The following is a 6000-nucleotide window of genomic DNA, read 5'->3' as shown; positions in this document are numbered from 1 at the left end:
TATGTTCTGCTCTGTTACACCCGTGCTTCCTAACGTTGTAGGTAACAATAGCCTAAACGCACATGTACTTTTCTCATGGAGACGCATATTCAACCCTATCGGAATGACCCGTTCCTATTGATGAGTGACATGCCAAGGTTGCACGCTTGGTCAAGTGGCTCTGAGTGCCCACTGCTGGAGATAATCCAAGGTAATGGACATAGTCTTCAATGGAGGGCATCGGAATGACAATGTGTTTCCTGGGAACTGCTGTGGCATACAAATTGAGGATACGCGCACAATGACTTTTTAATACTGACTACGGTGAATCAAATGAGAAGGCACAGCATGACACTGTACATCCACCCACACGATCTTTGTGTTTCCACAAAAATACAAACTCTGTGCTTTGCATTTCTATTTCTTTATTATTTTCTTTTTTTTTTATTGTCTTCTTTCGTGCGTTTATTGTTTATGCGCATAAGTTTACCTTCTGAAAAAAAAAAAAAAATTTTAATTACTTGTCAGAGCCATCGTAAGTTTCAGGTTTTTATTTGTTGAAGCTTAAAATATTCCTTTATGAACTTTTATTATTTATTATTTCTCTTTGAGTCGCTGAGACTACTTTTTTAGATAACACTGTTAAAGTTTTGAAATTCCTTTCCCATCTGTAAAGATAATTATATTTGTCATTGAAATTCTATTCTTTGTACACCGATCAGGTATAACATTATGACCGCCTGCCTAATATTGATGTTGGCCCCCTGACACCTTTCTATCAGAACCTGGATTAACTTCTTCAGCAATTTGAGCAACAGTAGCTTATCTGGATCGGATCACACGGGCCAGCCTTCGCTCTCCACGTGCATCAATGAGCCTTGGTCGTCCATGAGCCTGTCGCCGATTCAACACTGTTCCTTCCTTGGACCACTTTTGATAAGATACTGACCACTGCAGACCGGGAACACCCCTCAAGAGCTGCAGTTTTGGCGATTCTCTGATCCAGTGGTCTAGCCATCACAATTTGGCCCTTCATCAAACTCGCTCAAATCCTTACGCTTGTCCATTTTTCCTGCTTCTAACACATCAACTTTGAGGACAAAATGTTCACTTGCTGCTGAATATATCCCACCCGCTAACAGGTGCCATGATGAGGAGATCATCAGTGTTATTCACTTCATCTGTCAGTGCTCATAATGTTATGCCTGGTCGGTGTGTATCGTATATTTTTATTCTTACTGTGTAAGGTTGTGTATGTGACAAATAAAATTTGAATATTAATTTTTTTTTATTATTTACACTATTAGATTCAGTAGGTTGATGTTAACATAGTAATTATCACTAGTTTATTTTTTAAATAATATGCTTTATAAGAAACGCATTACATTTATAAGTAAATAAACATTAAATACATTAATAAGTAAATTAATGAGTAAGTATACACTAATTGTGGTTATTAATTGTCAAAATTCATGTGCTGTATGCTGTAAGATATTTGTATGTAATTTATGTAGATTTCCATCACCTATAATTTCTGTTAAAACTGTATTATTGATTGTAATAAATTGTATTTACGCCAGGTCCCTAGTAGCTATTTTTTAAAGATTTTCTTTATAACTTTTTAGATATCACAAAAAAATAACATTCATAATACATATGTATATTGGGTGCAATATTTTCTATAGCAGGATGCCAACTGTGACCAAAATGATTCTGATTCTAAAGACTATTTCAGTCTAATCTACTCAGTATAATTATGGCAGGGAGTTTATTTTCACATTTTTTGAAAGCTGGCAAACGATATCAGCATTAGCAGACCAGGTGCATTACAATTATAATCACACTCCTGCACTTAGCAAACGTAGACAAGCTGCGTTTTTTTGTTTAATCACCACCTCGGATTTAATTACTCATGGGTAAATAAGAGAACCGAGACTCAATAATGATGTTTACTGCATTGTATTAAAATCTTAATATGTTTTAATTGTTATAACCCACAGATTTTAATGATTTAGTATGGTGGGAGTCTCTTGAAGTGGCAGAAAAAACTGGACCACATAGTAACTTTAAACCTGTGATATGTTTAATAAACCACACTAACCATTATTTTTTCTGCAACGCTAGGTGTAGGGTCACTTCTCTCAAACTCACTAATATTCACAAAACTCACCGTGGATGAGAGAAGCAAACGTAGAGTTTATCAGTCAATTCATCAGGATGTCCCAGAATGATCTGAATTATTCCCCCAAAATTCTATTCACTGATGCTCCTCCCATATTTTTTCTTTGCTTAATTTTTTTCCCCATTATGTTCAGGTTTCAACTGGCGACCTGTCCAGGGTGGACCCCTGCCTTTCGCCCAATGTGTGCTGGGATAGGCTCCAGCAGATCCCCATGACCCTAATTAGGAATAAAGCGGGTATAGAAAATGGATGGATGGATGTTCAAGTTTCAGCTTTTTTAATTTCCCATTGTTTATGGCTTTCTCGTATTTTCACCTTCACCTCTTTACTACAGCGTTCATTCTAGTCACCCCCAGCCGGCGCCTAGCCACCTACCATTTCATTAAACTGCACTTTTCACCAGATTCTGTGTTGAACGTGTTTATTTCCAATTTTTTTAATTCCCATATTAACATAATCTTTAATGTAGTGTTACTTCATTTTGTACGCTGATCTGGACGAGTCCATCTGCCCAAAGCTAAAAGCGAATGTATCTATCAAACGCTGTACAGAATTATGAGAGGAGAAAAGAACAGAGGAGAGATACAACAGAGATGGAGAAGCCTGACTTGATGAACTTGTTGAAGCAGACAGGGCGAGTCGTCACTAATGTTTGATTACAGATGGCGGCGCTGAGCATTGCCATTAGTCATATAGAACACGACCTTGCAGCCACTATCATCCCTCCTACATGTCTTTTTCATCCCCGTCTTTCTCTCACTGACTGTTTATTTCCTCCTCTTGTGTGTCCCATTTTGGCCATCTGGCTCCTCACCATGTGGTGCTATAAAGGATGAGGCCAAGGACCACAGCAACAGAGATCAGCGCACTGCTTATGAATTAAAACGCTGGAGGAGTGTGGCATACTTGGCAGAAGAGGAATAGTGTCCATTTACAGGCTGTCAGTTTGGATGCTCTGAAGCCGAGTAACAAACCCAGCCTGAAGAATCAGACACGAATGAAGATCTCTGATTTAAACGTTCAGAACGGACCGTACATCAGCAGATGCTGCCTTTTGTAACGTATTCAGCATCTGACTTATAAATATAAATATATATTAAAAATATTTCAACACTCGGGTTTGCTGTGAGCCGAAATGAAGTAAACTTCGACCCCTTGAGCTTATTATACAGCAATCCATTATTTATTCGTGACTGTGAATTATTCAGTAACGACAGTGTGACTATATGTAAAGACAAGAGCGAGTATTTTATCTGTCGCTGTTAGTTTAAGGGGTTGCTTGCAGTGGGTTAACTGCAGAACTACTGAAAATAAGAGGAGTGCTACTGTTTGTATGAAGGTTTGCAAGTTCTCCTGGTCTTCAGTAGAGGTTTCTCAGGGTTCTCTGGTTTCTTTCCTCTTTCCAAACACATGCAGTTGGTAGAATGGTAAGTATAAATTGCCCCTTGTTAGGAATATGGGAAACCCACATAGGGATGTGGTAGCTTAGTGGTTAAGGTGTTGGATTACTGATCAGAAGGTTGTGAGATAGAATCCCAGGTCCACCAGGTTGACATTCCTAGGCCCCTGAGCAAGGCCCTTAACTTTCAATTGCTCAGATGTATAACAAGGGTGTCTGCCAGATATGTAAAATATCTTCAGTGTGTGTTTAACATGGACACTTCCAATTTAGCTAAAATAACCAAAAGTTTCAAACAAATCAAAGCAATCGTTGAACTCTAAATAGACAATAAACGTTTTAGGACCTGAAGAGCTGTTCTCATGTCATTTTAGGCAACTTTAACAACATTACACAGTAGAAACACAATAATTCTGATGACTAAATCTGGATACTCTACTTGCGGATGTGAAAGTTTTGCGAAATCTATCGTCATCTACTGCTGCTGTAATCATACACACTGTCCTTTGTTTGGTCCAGGACTCTGACGCACTATAGACCATATTCAGGTTTGGTCCAAATTTTAATCAATTATGTTATTTGTCAATTATGTTATGCTACACATATTCAGAGTTGGGTTGCTCAGCTGTTTTAGTCAAATATTCAGACAAGCAGCGATTAATTCATGCCTCTCATTATAGAAGCATCAGAATGTGGCCCTGTGATGGACTGGTGACCTGTCCAGGGTGTACCCCAGCCTTTCGCCCAATGTGTGCTGGGATAGACTCCAGCAGATCCCCGTGACCCTGATTAGGAATAAAGCGGGTATAGAAAATGGATGGATGGATGGATGGATGGATAGAAGCATCGGAAATTACATTTGTTGCAAAACTGTCCTGACGGCCATCTTTAAACAGCCTAAACAAAGTCGGGGATAGAAAATACAGACTGCTGATTAGCCAATAACGGTTGTAATAATTGTAATGCACACTTAATAGTTATCTAATACATGTATTAGTCATACATAATACAGTTGAATGTAAAAACACTCTGGTACATGAACGAGAAGCTCAAGCACTGATATAACCATCTAACAGTATCTAGCACAGTTATCTCTCCGACTACATGGCACCGTGCGGTGCAAGATTTAATTTACAATTACAATTTTACTGACGTGAAGTGGATTCTTCAAAGTGTTATATGTTGTGCATAAAAGTTTAGTAGTCCAACAAACGGGCCTCAGACTTTTATTATTTAATTATAAGTTAGATTTACGGTAGCAGTTAGTCAGTTCCTTTCCCTGTACGAAGGAACGCATCTGAATGATTTCGATTGCTCTACAGAAGCGATAGATAGAGATTAATTGGAAAAATCCTGGAGTATTCCTTCAATAAAGTTCAAATGTATTAAATAACGTGACCAGTTTAAAGTGAGACCGGGTTTACATGGAAGTCAGAAGCTAAAGTGTGTTTAAGGTTTAAAGAAATCCTCCCGGGTTTAATATCCTTTCAGTGCTGGGACATATTGGGGGTGAGCTTAAAATATCCTCAAAGGCATATTTGTCATAGAATGCATTACTGCTATAGGGATTATGTTTAAGCTCTTAAATCTTAATCTTTAAGTTCCGACCGTGTGCGGAGCTTCATAGTGACGTGATAGTGACAGTTCATATGTAAAAGAGAGCAAGATTATTATAAAACACGATTGGTATTTGATCCATGCTGGTAGTTTGATGTGTGTGTGTGTGAGTGCTGGACATATCGTGTATCATAAGCATTCCCTACAAGCAATACTGACCACTTATAAACTGCAAATAAGGATTTACTTAAGAAGTGTTAGGCAATGTATTGATATGTTTCAAGAAAAACTGCCTCTTTGAGATCAACACAATCTTTTGCTCAGTAAGGCTTTTTTTTTTTTTTACCCCCGATTCTTATTGCTTTTCCTCCAGATGGCTATCAAATTCCGCTCTGCCGCCCTGAGCACTGACTGTCCCAATCAACATTAATAATGAATGCTTCAGTTCATTCCTCTATCTGACAATCAACTCCGGCCCTATCCTCCTGCTCTGTGTGTTACTTTATACCCCGGTATTAAAGGAGCAGTCATTCAGAGCTGGATTTGAGGAACTGGATTAACAGCGAAAGTGTCTGTGCATATGTGCAGGTTCTCGGTTTCACTGGATAATCATTGTGCCTGTCGTTGTCTCTCTCTCTCTCACACACACACACACACACACACATATTCATTCAGCACTTTAAAATGATACACACCGTCAACAGCCTGAGGGAAGAGAAGGTGTCAGTGTGAGTGTGGAGTTATTAAATGTGGAGAGAGAGAGAGAGAGAGAGAGAGAGAGGGAGAGTGAGTGAAAGACAGAGACAGAGTTAGATATGATCTGATGCTCCATACAGTGGTCATCTTTCATAACTCTGTACAGCTCTGGCAATTGTCTTCATCA

This window comes from Hemibagrus wyckioides, linkage group LG27 (assembly GCF_019097595.1).
Source record: "Hemibagrus wyckioides isolate EC202008001 linkage group LG27, SWU_Hwy_1.0, whole genome shotgun sequence".
NCBI lineage: Eukaryota > Metazoa > Chordata > Actinopteri > Siluriformes > Bagridae > Hemibagrus > Hemibagrus wyckioides.
Note: the sequence above shows the minus strand (reverse complement) of the source record.